Below are 18,446 nucleotides of genomic sequence, written 5' to 3' on the forward strand. Positions count from 1 at the left end.
TTACTGATTCAAGGCAGTTCCTGAGTCATGTTTACCAGTTGCAAATGAGCACTGCTGCCTGGCAGTGTTTGTGGAGCAAGACCAAGCCACATGTTTGTGTTCTTCATCATCTATGCGGCCTTGTACAGTTTATCAAAGTAAGGTCCTTCCCTTCTGTGGAAGAGCTAGTTTAGCTTCTTTGCTTGTCTATATTGCTTTATGTTGACACAGATTAGCATTTCATGTTCCATTTCAAGTTCCATGTTCCTCAGCCCACTTGTAATACAATGGTAGCCACACATTATCTCTAAAGATAAATTGATACCGTTGTCTTAAATGATTATCGATCCGAGTCAAAGCTTTGGCAAGGATTATGTATGTATATGCATATTCTTAGGTAGTTTGTTCTTGTAGGCAAAATGGTATGTTTAAGGTTTCCAGCACTGAACTGTGAGAAACTACAACAAATTCCATCAACAGTTTATTCTCCAAAAGATCTTTAATTGATTACTGTAATTGCAAGCAGCCTGGTACAGAAGGCAGAATCTCTCCCTTGGGACTGATCTGAATGGCAGTTTTATTGTAATGATTGTATATTTTAATAAAGCCTGCAAACTAGAGTTTTAAGATCAGTTTTTTGCATCACCAAAGCTTTGCAGTAATTTTACTAGGTTGTATGCTAGAAATTACTCTTTAAAACTTGATTTTAAAATGTGGTTGCTGCAGAAATTAAGCAAGAGCATGCAGTATCACAGAGCTCAAACCTCTAGTGAAATGCAGTTTTCTATCTGGTGGAAAAATAATCTCAGAGAAGTCTGTGTAAAGAAAGTCGCAGCTGTTGCTATTATTCATTTTTTTTCTTTTTACGAAAATGCAAAATGTTCCGTGTACACCACCCCCTCATTGATTGCAGGTGTTAGGGTCCAGTGGAAATCCTTGATATAACAAGATTTATAATGGTATAAGGTGGGAGTGGGGGATGCAGCATATCAAAAATAGAATTACAATAAACAATAATGTGTGGTATAGCATAGCTTACAGTACATCTGCTTTAACAATGACAGAAAGACTTTTAATAAAGTTAACAAATTAGGAATCTAATCGATATGGTGCAGCATTTTACAAGTAAAAAACTGAACATTCAAAGGCCCAGCACTGCTTTGTAGGCTTTTATTAGCAACACAGTATGTACACTACAGTATAAGAGGAGTTCAAAAGGTCTCTTTCAACAGAACACTAAAAAAAAGTTTTAAGATGCTTGCATGCCAGGTATTGGTTGTTTGTTTGAATGTATTGGGTTGAATGAACAGCATTAATAGCAGATTTTATGAATGTTTATTATTATCTCAAACCATAACTACTTGTGTTTATTGTAGAAATATAGTATCATGAATAAATCCGTAGTTTTTTAAAATAATTTTTGAATGTATGTTTGCCACCTTTCAGATGACAGGGAACATTTGTAGATCCACAGATTTAGCCTTTTCCTCTTGTATTGACCACCACTAGTTTGGGGATGTTATAAATGATGCGATAAATAGCTGAATCCACCACTTTCCAGTGTAGTTTCCTTTCTTAACATGTTTTAGGCTATTGGTATAGTAGAAACCCTTCCAGGAAGACACTGTGAGTCAGGTGGTTTAGAAAACAAACAAAGGCAATGGTTGGATGTCCTCAACACAGACTCACAAACTGGGATCTTTAGTTTTCAAAGTGGAAATCATCAATTTGACATCCCTTGCATGATTGTGGCATTCATGGGTAGATTGAAAGGAACAAGGCTCTTCTGAGTGTGAACCTCAAAAGTGACTTTTTATATTTGCCAAACTGCATATCAGCAGGGCCGGCCCTAGGTTTTTGGGGGCCCTTGGCAACATCTTGGAAAGGTGCCCCTACAGTTCACGTACCCTACTATGATCAGCTCCCACCCCAAACTTATTTTACGATTTAGATAGTAATTATATAAATGAAGTATATAACTAGAAAACTTTTATTAACCAGCTTTGAACAATACATAATAGCTTACAATCATGAACAAGAAGAAGAACATTTCAAACAGTGTATGTGTCTGTCTAGAAAATGTGGTTTGTCTCCTGTTTGCTAGTCATCTGAATCTGATCGACTCAAACCAAATAAAATACAAATGCATTATTGCAGTGACTTGATTAGGAGTACCTCAGTTTCAAGAATGCTTATTCTGCTCTTTTCTGCGCTTCCTTTTCTCAGTGCCATATATATGTCCTTCTGTAATACAATGTGTGCTTACCATTTGTGACTACATGATTTTAATTTTAAACCATTACAATATAGTTTCCAATGTAAGTACAGTAAAAGGTCACTTTTAATGTCTAATTATATGTTAGATGTAATGAAAGGTTAATAAAACTGATCATAACAACATTTACAACTTTCTGAAATTAAAAAAAAATCAGCATTTGGTGTAGCAGCGGCTGAAACCATACTGGTATTGTCATCATATTGTGAACATGAGAGTCTTCTACTACAACAGTGAAATACACTACTGTACTTACATTCACATCTAATAATATTATAATTCATAACTAACAAACTTCAGCAGCCTAAATTAGCACAGCAGCAACAGAAGGTGCTTTGGGAGGGAATTTTTCTTTCACATTTGAGAACCTTCCGATTAAAAAAAAATGTATTACACTTTGAAGGGGCCCCCTGGTGGCCCCAGGGCACTAGGCAGTTGCCTATTTCACCTCTCCAAGGGCATATTAGTTACAGTTAAAAGCATAACCTATGGCCAGACAAAATTAAAATTGAACTTTTTAGACATACAGTACTTACCTGCGTTATGTAAGACATAAAGAACCTTAAACTCATATTGAGAAAACAATCATGCTCATTGTGAAATGAAGTGGGTTGTCTGTTATGTTTTGGGGTTGATCCTGTAGGATTATCATACTCTGACATGTACAGTACCAAAACATTTTGGTCAAACAACTGGATTCTGAAACAAGCAAGATCAGACTTTCCTGGAGATGGACATTCCAGCATGACAATAATCCAGAGCTCTAAAGCTTACATCCAAAATTGACCAAAAATGGTGTCAAATTTTAACTTTCACATTATAATGTTTTTATCAATCCCAAAATATTGTGATACTATATTGTAACACAATATAATGTGAAAAAGTGAAAGGGTGAATACTTTTAATAAAAAACTGGCAATACAAAATTGGGACCACAATAACTAGAAATACTATAAAGACGCAAAATGTATTTTCTTCCCTATAAAAACATATGGTGATCTTAAACCCGTGTGTCTGGCTGACCCACTGAAAAAAAGGCGTGTGCCTCTGTTGTTGCTTATTCCAATATTCTGGAGATTTTCCAAATTAAATTTAATTGGAATATCAAGTGGAATGAAGTACTCTGTCTGCACACAAGAGAATATTTTTTTCTCCTGGAGTTAGTCTTGTAGATGTTTTATAAACTACTTTACATTGGTTTCATTTTCATACTGTATGTTAGAAAAAAACGCTTTATTCACTATAGTATTAGGACACTAAAACCTCACAGATCATGGGAAAGATGAATGCCTTACTTGATTAAAAACAGTGACAAAAACCTACAGTATCATTTAACATATATGTTGTGGATTCTGTAATTGTCATCCTTAATAGTAGAACCGTACTATATACATGGATTCTGACAGATGTGGTGGAATTCATAGCACATTCAAAAGAAAAATAAAATGCTCTATAAGTATTTTTTGGGTTTAGGCAGCTTAATCTCTCTGTGAAGCATTGTTCACTTTATAACATCAATAGGATTGAGACTTATGTATAATTTGTGTTTTAGTGTTAAGAGGGATAAGCCTTTTTACCATTTTACTTGTCACACCCTCCAGTCCTTTATGTCATGTGTCTAGCAAAATAAAAGGACATTAAAATGGAAACCTTTTTATTGATATAATGTATATATATACAGTATATTGACATTAAACAGAATGAATGTCACTGTCACTAGGCATCAGATAGGCATAGGAACTCAAAATAGAGCACATTTTAAAACTTTTTTTTGTGTGAAGGAAGTGAAGTACAATCCCCTCCACAAGTATTGTGACCATGAAATATAAACTGGGATTCTCAGTATGAGCACTATTAATAACTTTAATAAGTATGAAACAAAACATTTATAATAAGTACAATTCCTTAAATTAAAGTATTTTTACTTTTAATATTAAAAATAAACAAAAAACAAATTTAGTTTGGCTCTTCATTTTGAAGGAGTAATTGTATTGAAGCAATTGGCTGCCAGATGGCTCTTGTAGGTCAGGTAATGTATCAAGTGTATCAAAATCCATAGTTCACAGAATACTAAAGAGCAGAATTAAAAGAGTCCATTGTACCATTGTAAGATTTAGACTTCTTATCACCACCAAAAAAAGGAAAGACAGATTAGGAACAAGAGTGTATAGGAACAATGTTTTATGTGCAGAAAAGCTCAAGAAAAAAAATGTTCAAAGTAATGGAAAGGTTAAAGTGAGGAGAAAGAAAGAAACTTGCAGAGAACTCCAATGAACAGCACCTCATCTGTGAAGTATGGTGGAGGTAATGTCATACTGTACCTTCCTCTGGAACTGATTCACGTTAATGACATACTGTAAGTAATGATTGCAACAGCGGAATTAATTCTGAAGTTTAAAGAAACATTTTGTCTTCTTGTGTAGAAGAAAATGTTTCCATAGTTACTGAAAAAGAAAAATAGAAAATCTTACACTAGCAAATATTCCAGATTTAAATTTAATTGAACAAGCATTTTACATTTACAATAATTGGAGTCATAACAAGGAAAAGCTTGGCTAAGCATCTCAAATGATTACAGAGTTTGGTGATATCAGTTTGGTTCTGACTTCATGCAGTTATTCCCTCAAAGGTACAGTATTTGCAACTAAATACTGACTTCCACACTCTGGTTTATGTTAAAGTGAATATGTCCCAATAAAATGGTTGCTTGAAATTACTGGGATGATGATAAAATGCATTTTGTTTTAATACCTTCAAATATATGGAATCACCCAAAAATAAAATACACAGTATATTTTATGTATCATTTTTATGTTTCAGTTTTTGACTTTCTTTTAGGTATCTGCTGACAAAAAAAAATGTCTTTAAATTGTTAGCATGTTTTTATTGTCTGCTGCACTTTTACTTCATTTCCCCCAAAAATGTTACGATGATGTCAGCATCGATTTCTTTTTCACTGTAACATCAGCCTTTTCATGATGAACTGTTTATTCATGTTGGAGTTTTTTTACATTTCTCTACTTCTAAATCTGTTTGAGGATGTATTCTTGCATTCTGGGAACATTAGATATGTGCGTACATTCTGAATGCAAGACAAAAAAGAAAATTAAAGTAAAATGATTCCCCTCAAAATAGCATTCATGTACTTTGAAGGAGAACCATTGTAACTCATGTGTTTTCCCATTTTCAGTTATGGCCTGTTACCAAGAATTCAAACAGCCTGGGAAACGAACTGTATCCCATTAACATTTCCTATTAGTACATTACAATACCTGCTGCCTGCCAGTGGTATCTGAGTTTGTTAAGAAACACTCCAGTGGGCATGTTAAGGCTGTAACTGAACTGGCTGGGCAAAATCTTTAATGGTCTGGATATCTGTTTTTCTTAGTTTTATTTATTCCCTAATTTATCTTCAGAACAATACATTAAATCCTAAGAGTAGTGTATCTTTGCAAGGCATCCACTCAGTGTTTGGAATCATCTTGATCTTGGAGACTATATTCTGTCCTAACGAATTCAGAGAGATACTGTTGGCTGTCATTAGTGTATTGTAAATTATGTGGATTTTCTATAAATAACATAATGTTTTCAGCTCCATGACCAGCAAAAGTTTTGGTTAAGGTCTGCAGGTCCTTCACTATATGGTACAATTTAAGATAAATAATGTGAAAAAAATAAATATTTTTATAAATACAGTAAATGTTTTTTTTCAAAGCTCTTAGAATTATCATCCTAAAACAAGTAAAAGCACCCAATCTTACCACTACTGGTTGAAGAATCTTTCTTTTGGAAATCACCAACTGATTTCTTTTTTGATTTTGAAATTGCAGTTGATTGATTTACTTCAGTCTCTTTAGGCACCCTTACAGTATACCCACCATGGTGTGACATGGACTGCATGTTCAGATCCATTCCAAACCCATGGAACAGCTGAGTTTGTTGTAAAAAGAAGAATAAAATGTGGTGTTTAGAATTTTGTGGAATAAAACAATAAGCTTGCAACAATATTTGTCATTCACGTCACAAATGACACCCACATCACATGAAGAAAGGAAAGTGACAGAACCTTTAGAAAACATGTATTCTGCACAGTGAAGAAATAGTGTTGATGGCCATCAATTTCTGTTTGAAAATCTTTAACAGTGTGTCTTCTGTGTCACCGCATTTGACACATCCAGTCTCACATCCAGTGTAAATAGTACTGATGAAAAGTGTAGGTTCACTCTTTGTGTCATGCGGGGTGTGAAAAGGGCTGATTCCACAAGCGGAACGTTGCTCTCAACTAGCAGGATTTGGGTTTAACTCTGATCAGGTTGGTGTTTCTGCATGCTGTGCTGTGCCCACATGGATTTTCTCCAGGAGCTTCTCCAGGTGCTTCGGTTTCATACAACCACCATGTGGAAATTACAGATGTTGAGACTACCAGTTTATATCTAAATCTGCGTCCATTGCATTTTCTGATACATGCCATGGTAAACAGTATACTTTGTATAATAAATAAAACCTTAGTAGAACTTTTTCTGTAACCCTGGTCATACTAGATGAATGCCAAGACCAGTGAATCTGTAATCTCTCTACAAAGCCCAAATTGCCCTTCAAATGGGTGTCTTTATCTTAATTAACTTTACATTGTATTCAAACAATTCCATGGTAAAACAAACTCAAAAACAAACTTGCGGGTTTTTAATTGCACACAAGATTAGACTGTGATCCAATATCATTCCCTTTCATTAAAGAAAATCAGGCACTTAAAAATAATATTTTTAGACGCTAGTGCATACTCAAAACTGTGTCAGATTAATCGTTTATATAAATATATTTACCAGTTGCTTTAATAAGAAACAAAGATATTGCTCAACAATGTTACAGATGATTTAAGCCATCTATTTTTTTTACTCTTTGTATTTACTAATCCATATACTGTAGTGACTCACTGGCAAAACAGATTTACTTGTGTAAATAATAGAAATTGTTGTGACCTATGCACATTTAAAATTCTAGTTGAGCCACTTATATATTCCACTTAGGCTAAGTGAGAAGTAGTAGTCTAGTAGTTGTAGTAAAAGGACTGTGCTTCATTAAAAATGCTAAAAACTGGAAAAATGATAAATATTGCCAGCACACTGAGTGATTTGCATTGTTTGGCTATGTTATTTTAAAACCTGTAGGATAAATTGGATTTCGTGGTTATTTAGCAGCAGAATATCAGGTTTGTTAACTTGTGTAGTTTTAAAATAAAAGTAATTACAATGAATATGCATTTCCTCTTCACAAAGACTGCTTGGGAACTCCACAGTAGCTGACTTAGTTCCCAGAAAAATAAATAATAATAAAAGAAAAGTAGTCAATCGTTTCGGTCATTTTTTGTGTTTTTTTGTGACCTAGTGAAGGAAGAGTATTATCTCCACAACCCAGTAAAGGTAGTTTCCTACTAGTCTTTCAGACAGAAGTTTTTCAAATGTATCGCGGTTCATGGTGGGTGTGTGATAGTTTCAGCCTCTTGAAGTGACAACAAAAGTTTGTGAACATATACTGTAAATGTTGAAATGAAAAAGGGATTAAGAAATTTTAAATCTCTTTAAAAGCAGAGTAAGGAGTTTCATTTAGTCTCCATAGTGTGGAGTTTGGTTGGAGTTGTAGCCAGGTATGACAATTGGTATGAACCTGTGTGTGTTTAGAATGGGCACTGACCCTCACTCTGTTACATCTTATTCACATATGTGAACTATGGAATTCTAAATAGTCAGACCAATGCATCTCCAGCTGAGAAAACAAAACATAAAACTTTAAACTATTAAAATAACCATTTTCCTGGATTAGTTGTAACATAAATCTCCAAAACTCTAAATGCTTGTTAAAACTGATCCTTTTTAATGATGTTCAAATAACAAGGCATGAATAGTGAAAGTAGTGAAGTACTTCTTAGTTTCTTCCTAGTTTACACTTTTGTATTCAGTAATTTTCAAAAACATAACAGTGAAGAGGACAGGAGACAAAATACAGTATCTAAATGACAGCTTGATTTAATTATTAATTCTGCTCCCTATTCATGTGTGGTATACCAATTAGAAAGAATAATTTAAACTGGGTTTTCAGATATGGGTTACTCAGGTGCAGGAACTGCTTTGCTGACATTGTTTAGGTGATCCTAAGTAGTAAATGACCCAGTATCAACATTTGGCAGTGCTCTGGTTCATTAGTAATTTATATTCCCCAAGCTAGTAGTGATAAATGACCTGTACTTTGAAAATTTTCAAAATCGAGAATGTGTGTCCTTTCAAATAACAGTAAGCTGATATGGGCATAGTAGTCAAACCTTTCCTGCTCCCTATGATTGTGCAATTGAATTTGAAAAAAAAAGTGGGAAAACATTCAAATACTGCTTGTTTTTCTTAGGATTTGTCAGTTTTCAGTTTAAAAAACAGTCTTAAGGGGAATCAAAACTATGCCTAAAACTGCATTAGTATTTACTAGGAACCTGTGTTTTTCTAGCTGTGCAGAACTGCAAACCACATTGGCCTTTGGATGCGGGGGAAAGTTGTATTAGAAGCCAAGCACAGTGGTTGTTGCCTTTAGGATGCATGGCAGACTGTATGTGATATAGAGGGCTGTTTTGTAGCATTTCAAAGAGGACTCCTGCCAGAGAGTTCAATTAAATCTGAGCACGATAAGCCCAGTGGCTGAAGAGTTAATGTAGGATAGCAGGGAAGGAGAAAAAGTGGGTAGAAATCCTTCAAGCCTGTGCACATCTGCGGAACACAAAGGAATCTTGCAAGAGAGAGATGGCTCAGACACAGCACAGAAGATACAGTATATTTAAAAACAAACAACAGGACAGTGGGTTGGACATATTGAGATTAAGAGTTGTGTTTGCTTCATTTGTTCAAAGTGTTCTTCAACTTTTCAATAGGAATTGAGAGATGAGAATGGAATGATTATTAGACGTCTCTCTTAGTCCCAAAGAGTGTGGTTTAATGAATGGAAAGGAATGAAAAATAAAGCCTATTTTTAAAAGTCAGTGTGGTTTTGGAGAGTATAGCTCAGATTAAGTGACAAAGGAGACTCAGAAATACTGTATTTCTTGCTTATAGATAAAGAAAACATCCAAATAAAGCAAAACTAGAAGCTGTGTTATACCGTTCCATTAATTTATTGTCCTGGGATATCCTGGAACCTTCTCACAGGTAATAATGCTGGTGTTCCACTTTGCTTTACATTATATTGCTTCACAAATAAAATGAGGTTACTTTACAACTGTACAGTGCGCCATTAAGATTTCATTTAGAAACTTCTGAAGAAGTCCCGATAACCTCTTTAAACTTGGTGTTTCCTATTTTATACAGTATTTAAAGTTCATGATTCCGATATTTATATGCAAAAACCTGCACTAACCTAAAGGTGTTTACCCTACAATTTAGAGGAATTTAATGAAGAACTTAACAGCAGCCTTTGAAATATTTTATATACCAGTGCCTTTAAGAGCCCACACCTGGAGAGAGTTATTGATATGACGAGCTACAGCTGTGGGTGGTGTTACTTATATGGTCATATAAGGGAGAAGGGACTGCACAGAGAAAGAAGGAAAAGCTATTTCTCCTTAGTGATATTTTCTAGGAGAGAAATCTTTGAGTGTGATATGCTTGTGAGCCTGTGCGATTTTGTATGCTATGCCTGGCATGTGCATGGATACGACAGCATGTCTGGCCAATCCTGAGCTATTGAGGTGCAGGCATGTATGAGAAGTGGGTTGTGTGTGACTGTGGCTCATGAGATGCTGTGGGCCAGTAAAAGCCATGAGAATGTAAATTATGGCTGGAGGGAACCTATGCTGTCTGTCTGGGACTGTCTGCACTGGGAGATAGGCCTGTGACAACAGGTATGTGTCCAGCAGAAGGCTGGTGGCTGCATTATGCCTGAGACGTGACTCACATCTGAGGGATGGAAAGCGCTCAGTGCAGTGAATGGTGTGTGAGAAGACAGCAGCTGAGAAGCCTACAGTCTTCTCCAGAAGTGGAGCACAACTCCTTTAGATTTAGGGGCCCAGAGCGTTTCTGTCTGTGAGCACTTAATAACAGCCTGACGTACTGGAGGAGGTTCAACAGGGCTGTCAGACTGCATGGTCTCTCGGCTGTCATGTGCTAGCAAAAGATTGTGAGTGAAGACTAGAGAGTAGATTTTTTTATTTTGAAGGACCCCAGTCCTCTATGTGAAGGGGTGATGGAGGTCTGCCAGGTCTACAGTGAGTGGAGTAGAGGAGTTTATTGCTATGTACATGTACATAGGAATTCTTATTCACGCTTATTTCTCAGGACATACACGGTACAGCAGATGACAGTACAACAGACAACACCACACAATGTAGACAGTACATTACAAAAATAGTAAACAATAACAGCAGAGCAATTAATACATAGTACTGAAAAAAAAGTGTTTAGACGATGCAAAAGGTGCAAAGTGCAAACGTGCATTGAGTCTGAGGCATTGCAGTTAGCTGTTAAGGATCTATACTGCAGTAGAGTAGAAGCTGTTCTTAAGCCTAGTATTCCGTGCTTAAATAGTGCGGTACCACTTGCTAGGGCTTGGGGGGAGAACAGTTTGTGAGTTTGAGTGAGTATAGAGTATATATTTGGTAGTGAGTGTGCCTTAAGGGCAGCCTGCCAAGGTAAGACCCTGCAGGTGTAGGATAAGAGGGCAGAAGATAGGACTGAAAGTTCCTTTCAGTCTACCATTTGAGGAGCAGGGGTTGCCTGTGTACTCCTGGCTCTCTGACAGCAGAGTGTGTGACACAGTTATATGAAGCAGGACTGAAGGCTTGGCAGCTGTGATATATGTGTGATGCACAGGCTGGCCAGACATGAGGAAGCACGCTGGCAGCTGCAAGTTAGAGTGAATTAGGAGCCTGTGGCTAAGGCAGCAGAGAGCAGGAACTTAAGGAACACCCTTTTTATTTCCTTAAGTACATGTAGAGTGGTTCTCTCTCTGAAAACCTTAGCTGAGACTTTGAAATACAAACAAGTACTTTCTTTGATTCCACAGTAGGTACAGTATTTGTGATATTTGTTCAACCCAGTTTAGTTTATTTTTTGACAACCTGTCTTCTTGAAGTTGGTGCCTCAACATAGCAGAACAAGATAAAATGTCCTTTCATTGCTCATTCTCATTGTAAAGGGTCACCAGTGGAATATTTTAAAGCAGTGCCATCAGGAACTCAATTGTTATTTCAGGAGAACACCAATTTCTGCTAGCCAGTGATAGGTAGATTTGTAATTGCTAGTCTTAACTAAAGATAATTTGTAACATGAACTACTTTGTATTATAAGAAGCTTCATCATATGTGCATGGAATACTCAATTAGAATTTACATTTACTTTCCACCCATCTAGTTTATGACATTTAGGAACTCTCCACTCCATGAAAATATCCATGTCCTCATTAGACATCTTTACACCATCAAGGAGATATAATCTGAAGGGAGTACAACTTCATTTCATTAGTGTTTTAATGTTCAGTTAGTTCTCTGCTGGTTTAAAGCAATGTAGTACTTGTTTTTAGTTAGTACTGGTGGTAAAAATGTCACTCAAATCCAGAGGTTTGTACTCTACTATGATAATGTGATTAATGGTATTTCTTTTGGTAGCATAGCGGTAGTGGTTAACATTGCTGCCTTGTTATGCTGGGGCACTATCTTTGTGGAGTTTGTATGCTCCCCCTATGTTCACATGGGTTTCCTCTTAGGTGCTTTGGTTTCCTCCCACGGTCCAAGGACATGCTGGTTGGTTAATTGTCTTTGGGTAAAAGTGTCCCTGGTGCGAGTGTGTGGGTGTTTTTATCTGTGTATACCCTGCGGTGTCCTGTCCAAAGTGTACCCTACCTTGTTGCGGTTGCTTTCTGGGATAGGCTCCAGCTCCCCCGCGACCCATTAATGTTTAAAATAGAATATGATTGTATGGTATTTTTTCTTACTGTAGTTTGGTTGAAGCCTGCTTATGATTTGTTAAGACACTTTTTGTCTTGGGATCAGCTGAGCTGGTAAATACTGAGGCAGTGTTTACTTGCATCTTGTGAAATGATTTTGAAGTGTTGAAATATTAGTTGATGATTTCAGAGAGTGACGTCTAGAAAAGACAAGTGCAGCAATTTTTCTGTGGAGAGCTGTCCATGGTGCTGAAGATCTCACCTTTTAAAAAGTGTCTAATTCACAAAGTGTTTAATTGACAGGCATGTGTGGTACCAGAAGTGTACTCTTAGCTTTAAAATGAGTACCAATAAAAAGATCAGTCGTGGTCAAAAGTGTGCTTACCCAGTTTAAAATAAGAAAAGATACAATTATAGTATTCAGAACCTGTAAATGTTCTCAAATGTTGCTGGATTACAAAGAATACACATTCTTTTCACAGTATTTTTATTGTCAACTTGCATGATCAGAAATATTTTAAGACAAAATTATTTATTTGTCAGCATGTATCTTAAAGAAATTCAACAACTGAAATATGGTGCTTGGAAAAGTATTCAGACCACACATATTTATATTTGGTAGAGCTACCTTTGCTGCAATAACAGCTTTGTCCTTTGTGGTCCTTTGTGTGTCTACCGGCTTTGCACACTGGTTAGGAGTGATCTTCATCCATTCCTTTTCGCAGTTTTTCTCCAGCTCATTCAAGTTTATTAGACAAAAATTGTGGACCATAATTTTAAAATCGTGCCACAGATTCTCAATGGGGTTAAGCAACTCCAATGTTGCTTTGAATTGACAATTAATTGATATTATGTACTTGATTATGGCCTGTGCGTGAAATGAGTGTTCTGCTGAAAGGTGACTTCAGTTTATTAGCAGACTGAAACAGGTACCCTTGTAGTATTTCAGTACTCTGAAATACTGCAGTACCCTGCCCCATCCATTTTTCCTTCACTAACAAGATTCCCAGTTCCTGAAGATGAGAAGTATCCCCAGAGCATGATGCTGCCACCACCATACTTTACTGTATGGATAGTGTTTTTGAGTCATGGGCAGTGTTAGGTTTGTGCCACGCATAGCGTTTTGAATTGTGGTCAAAAAGCTCAATCTTGATCTCATCTGACCACAAAAACTTTTCCCAAATCTTAACTAGATCACATAATGCTCCAAAAATGTTATGTTTGACAAACGTCTTGAGTAACACTCTCACATACATGCCGGTATTATTCAGAGCTCTTGATATACTGATCCTGATAGACTGATGCACCTTTACATTGCTTTCATCCACTGAACACTGTAGGCTTTTCAGAAATGATTGTTGGCCTCTCAGTAGCTTTCCTCACAAGTCTCCTTCTTGTTCGGATGCTTAGTTTTGAGTTTTCGAATGTTGTTCGATTAGGCAGTGTCTGGGTGGTGTAATGTAGCTTCCATTTCTTGATTATTGTGCCAACAGTGGTCACTGGGGCATCCAAAATATTAGAAATCTGTTGATTACATAGTGTCAATATATTTTAAGCTATTGTGCTTTAATAAACAGGTTTATACACTTCTCTCTGTTCATCAAATGTTTTCCTTTATGTCTTTGTAAACAAACACGTTTTAAGCTGCAATGAGTAAAGCGAAGCCTGTTTTGTGAGATCTTGATTTGCACTAGATTGTAACATGTGCTCTGGAATAAGAGGTGAAAAATTATTATAACACATTAATGACTCAAACAGTTCATTTAGAATTGAGTAGCACTTAAGCTGAAACTTTCAGCCCTTTTCCATTTTCAAATGTGGTATTCATTTAGCCCACAAAGGGCAAAAACTGCCTCACTTTCAGTAGATGCTGTTCAACAATAATGTGATTTCCGAAGTGGAACTGGCTCAGTTTTTCCAGCCCTGTCTGAGACATGAACCATGTTTGCTGTGGCAGTGTAACATTGAAGTTTTCAGTGATCACATCACAGTGCATCAGTGCTTCAGTGTCGAAGCCCTGCTAATACAAATGAGGTGTTCTAGCATTTTCTTGCCAGAAGGTAATGAAACAAAAAAGAAGCCAATTTAAATGTACTCACTACTGATAACAGAACACTTAACCCATGTGTAAGATCAATTAATTAATAGTATGTACTTGAACATTATGACAATTTACAATATACAATATCTATGCTTCTGTGTCACAATAAACTATTACTAACCAGCAGATGGTGGTGAATTAAAGGTGTAAGACTTGACATTTTATTCTATTGGCAGACTGCCAAAGTGCTGGGCTCAACTTGAGAGGGAGTCTCCATGGCTAAATGCAGTCTGGTGGAACCCTGTGACGTCATTTCTCATTATTGTTTTATTGCAAATGGAGTGTCTGCATTCCTTATGATCTCTTCTGTTTTGTTGCAATAACTGTCCATTTTGATTACTGACAGTTCCAAAAAACTAATTGTCTTAAGTTAGTCATTTCCTACCATTTTCAGATCATTTTCAGTTTTAATCTTCTGCTTCCTGTTCTCCAAGAGACAAAAACAATAACCAATGACAGCCTTGTACTTTACAGTACAAAGTTGTACTGTGATTTTATTACTGTACTTAGTTAAACCATTATGCATTGGAGAATTTGTCCCTTTAGGTACTAAAATGCAGCACTGCAAATAGGAATTCAGTTTATTAGCTTATTCTTTGCTGATTACTGATTCGGCTCATAAACATTATTAGAGAAAGCTGTATCAGAGTGAGTTAGGCAGCCTACTGACACAATAGTATTTTCCTCAGCACCTGGACACTCTTAAGATATAGTACACCTAGTGAAAAGTGTAGGATTCAAATGAATTCCAATGAAAGCTGGCACTACCTGACAGCGATATTTGGGTGGTTCACACATCGAATTGCAGTGTGTGTTAGGTATTTGCAAAACTCAGAGAAGACAATTTCTCTGTTTTTCTACTTCCTTTCTGACAAGCCCTTTAGGGCACTGGAAATTAGGGATCAGTGTGTGTTTCCTAGTTTGTTGGTAAGTGATACATATATACCATAGCTGTGTGAGACGTGAGTGGATGGTTCTAAAGAGGCTCCTGTAGTGTGTAACCTCAGGTGTTTGTCAGCAGCAGTGTTATATCAGATACAGTATGTATTACAAGCAACCTTTATCTTTTTTTTCTTTCCAGTATTGACCCATAACACAAAAGGACTGGAGTTTCTTGCCAGCGTAATCTTACCAGAACTAGCCAAGGTGAGCTCTGATCACTGCTTATTACTCTGCATTACCCTCTGTCTTCTGTCAGAGAGAGATATATTTGACTTTTTCGCAGCACACTGCATTTTGGTCTCTAATGTGTAATATAAGACGAAAATGAAAGAGTGTGGGTAAGACAAATGCTGATCATTGCACAAGTGCTCAGCAAGGTTATCGAGGAAGGAGAGCAGAGAAAATAAGGTCTTCTCAAAATTTTACTTTGGCTGACAGATTCTCCTGTCCTAGACCTCCTGTCTCCTCCTAGACCACCCTATCTATATTATTTACTCTAGGTCCATGAACAGTCATTTGTTACCTACTGGAGATATTAACATTTTTATGCTGCACTTTTACTCTTCTGTTATTCATGATGCTTGTGAGAAAAGGAAGACATTTCATATATTACTTGATTTTAACCTTTAATTAATCCCTTCATATTTTAAAATGTATCTCTTGCTGTTGGTTTCAGGACAACAGAAGGAGTTATAACACAGAATATTATACCTGACTATGTGGATAGTTAAGATTGAATTCTTATAGAAGTCACTAGATTGGATCAAAGCATTGCATTGTGGTATGGTATCATTCGTTTTCAAGTTCAGTTTTCAGTTCCCACATCTCCTGGTTATGCATTTAGGACTAACAGTGCTGTGTTGCAGGAGACCTAAGAGTTGCCTTCCCTTATAATGTACAGCATTAAGTGAGTATTTTTTTGGCTGAGCCACATGTCTCAAGAATGTTAAAAGCAATTCAGAGGTCTTCTGTTTCTAGTCCAAGAAAGATGAGGGTGTTTAGTTCTAGGTCAAGATTTGGAGAGGCTGGAAAATTAAAATTATTGTATCTGGAATTTCAAGAAAGGACATTTCTAGAAATAAAAATATTTTGTGTAGCACACAGTCCCTTCATTGTCGCTTGGATGTGATACCAAAATTACAGTACGTAGTATGTCAGCTTCAATTCAGAAAAGAATCGAGAGAAATATGGATTGACTTTTAAAATCTATTAGCTATGGAGGAAACTTTTCTGTGTTGTAGGTACTCTCTTACCAGTGTCAACACAACAGAAATGGCACTTAGGAGCGAGCATCATTGATGTTGTCTGCTGAATTCTAAATGCCATTCTGTTAGGCAGTTCCACTCGAGCTCTCAATGTTGCCATTTTAAAGTATTTAGTGGCAATTAATTAATGCTAGCTTAGGGGTTCCATGTAAATTAGCAATTGCTTTCCAGTTTCCAGTTGTTTCCAGAAGTTGATACATTCAGCAAGACATGCTATTAGCTACAGTTGCTTGGTGTGCCATTTCAGCTTTGGGCTTGCTTCACTGTACAGTGCGTGTTTTTGACCATGCTGGGACTGTTAATACTTTCACCGTTTGGGTGATTAATGTCTCTATATTGATGTGACATTTTAGGTTAAGGTCACAAACACTAATCCTTTTTTGCTTTTGCTCCTCTTAAGAAGTGGTGTGCAATAGCAAAAGGAGACAGACTGAGATACAATATTTATTGTTGTTTGATGTATTGTAAAGTGCAGTGCCCCTTGAAACCTAGTATTGGCTTTGTTCTACAATTGTTACACATTGTTGTGTAAATTTAACAGTTATTTCAAAACAGTGAAAGAAATGTATTTTAATGAACAAACTTGGAGTAGGTAAAGTCAGTGGAGACAGATGGGAGTGTATCATTTATGCATCCCTTACTTTGCTTACTAAAGGCAAACCACATTTTAAAGTACCATGAAAAAAGCACAAAAGCTGTGATGCTCTGTTATAAACAGGAAGGCCAATGTATCATATCATCCATGATCTCATTAAAGTTAAGTGTAAGTTAAGTGTTAAGTGTAGGAAAATGTAAAGTATAGAAAGTTAAAAAATACCACATCAACATTGTTATTATTGTTGTTTTATTTGGCAGATGCTTTTATCCAAAGCAGATTATAGACCTATCAGTGCAACTGGGTATCTTACTGGGGTAATCTAAATGATGTACCTTGTTTAGGGGTGATCTTCCCACAACCTCCCATACCGCTGCTGTATTGTGGGGTGTTTTCTGAAAGGTCAGTGCACTGCTGTCTCAGAGCAGTATCAAGAAAATGGTTGTGAAATAGTTTTGTAATGAGATGCAAGTATGAATGAACACTTGACATCTCTTCTCCACCTCTACCACCCCGGCCTCTTTGTGACATTTAAGGTACCTGTTTCAAACATGGAATTGGTTTCTTTTGCAATTGTGTCTGAATCGTGAGCTGTAAAGGTCAGAGAAATATCAAGGTTTGTCTTGACAATTAATTAACCTCAAATCAAGAGTTCAAATCACTGTGGCAGAATATCTGAAACCCTTTTACTGTCCTCTTGGATGGAAGCAATGTTTAAACTGCGGCTAAACTAGCAGAACCTGATTTGCTGAGATGAACAATGTTATTTCTATTAATTCTCATGCATCAATTGCCTTTTCAGGCTTCTTGTAGTTTTGAGATGTCATGCCACTCGAGGGAAAATGTATAGTTTTTGTCATGATTATTATATGCCCTCTGTGTCTGTAAAATGATCCTGTCTCATCATAGGCTTCAATTAAATTATTTTAATAGAATGGATAAAGGAAAAGTTGAATTGCAAGAATGGGAATTTGGAGTGTGTTTTCAGACATGCAGTGCCTATTGTGAGCAAATTAGCAGATTAGAGGTTTGGTTAGGTAAGGCATTGCTCCATGTAAAGATCCTAGGTAGTCAATGGCAGATGCCAAAGCATGGCATCATAATGCTGTCCAGGGAGCGGCACCTTTAAGAGGTGGAGACTCATTGAGAAGGGATGTGTTACCTAGGTAACCACAGCTGAGCAGAGTCAGAGTACTCATGAGATACAGCTGTGAGCAAGCTTTAAGAGTAGGTGTAGTATTTCTCCTCAGAGGAGATCAAAGCAAGACCTTAGTCTTCTGTGAGCTGCAGACCAGGAAGGGCTTATGATATCAGATCTCCCATATGCAGAAGCTCAGCAGTGAACGAGCCAGACTGAACCAGGACAGCAGCAGA

The 18,446-nt window shown here is 36.7% G+C and overlaps 1 protein-coding gene across 8 annotated transcripts in view; it reads left to right on the forward strand.

The window, feature by feature from the left end:
* The window catches only part of fut8a (fucosyltransferase 8a (alpha (1,6) fucosyltransferase)), a 401,280-nt gene that overhangs the window by 80,789 nt on the left and 302,045 nt on the right, over positions 1-18,446 (forward strand). For 7 of the 8 annotated variants that reach the window (XM_088924800.1, XM_088924806.1, XM_088924801.1 and 4 more), the window contains one exon: positions 15,352-15,416. The exons of the other annotated variant lie outside the window; for it this stretch is intronic. The gene's annotated coding sequence lies outside the window, so the exon portion shown is untranslated. The remainder of the gene's footprint in view (positions 1-15,351; positions 15,417-18,446) is intronic. 8 annotated transcript variants of the gene reach the window in all.

Source organism: Atractosteus spatula, chromosome 9 (genome assembly GCF_055471065.1).
Source record: "Atractosteus spatula isolate fAtrSpa1 chromosome 9, fAtrSpa1.hap1, whole genome shotgun sequence".
Classification (NCBI taxonomy): domain Eukaryota; kingdom Metazoa; phylum Chordata; class Actinopteri; order Semionotiformes; family Lepisosteidae; genus Atractosteus; species Atractosteus spatula.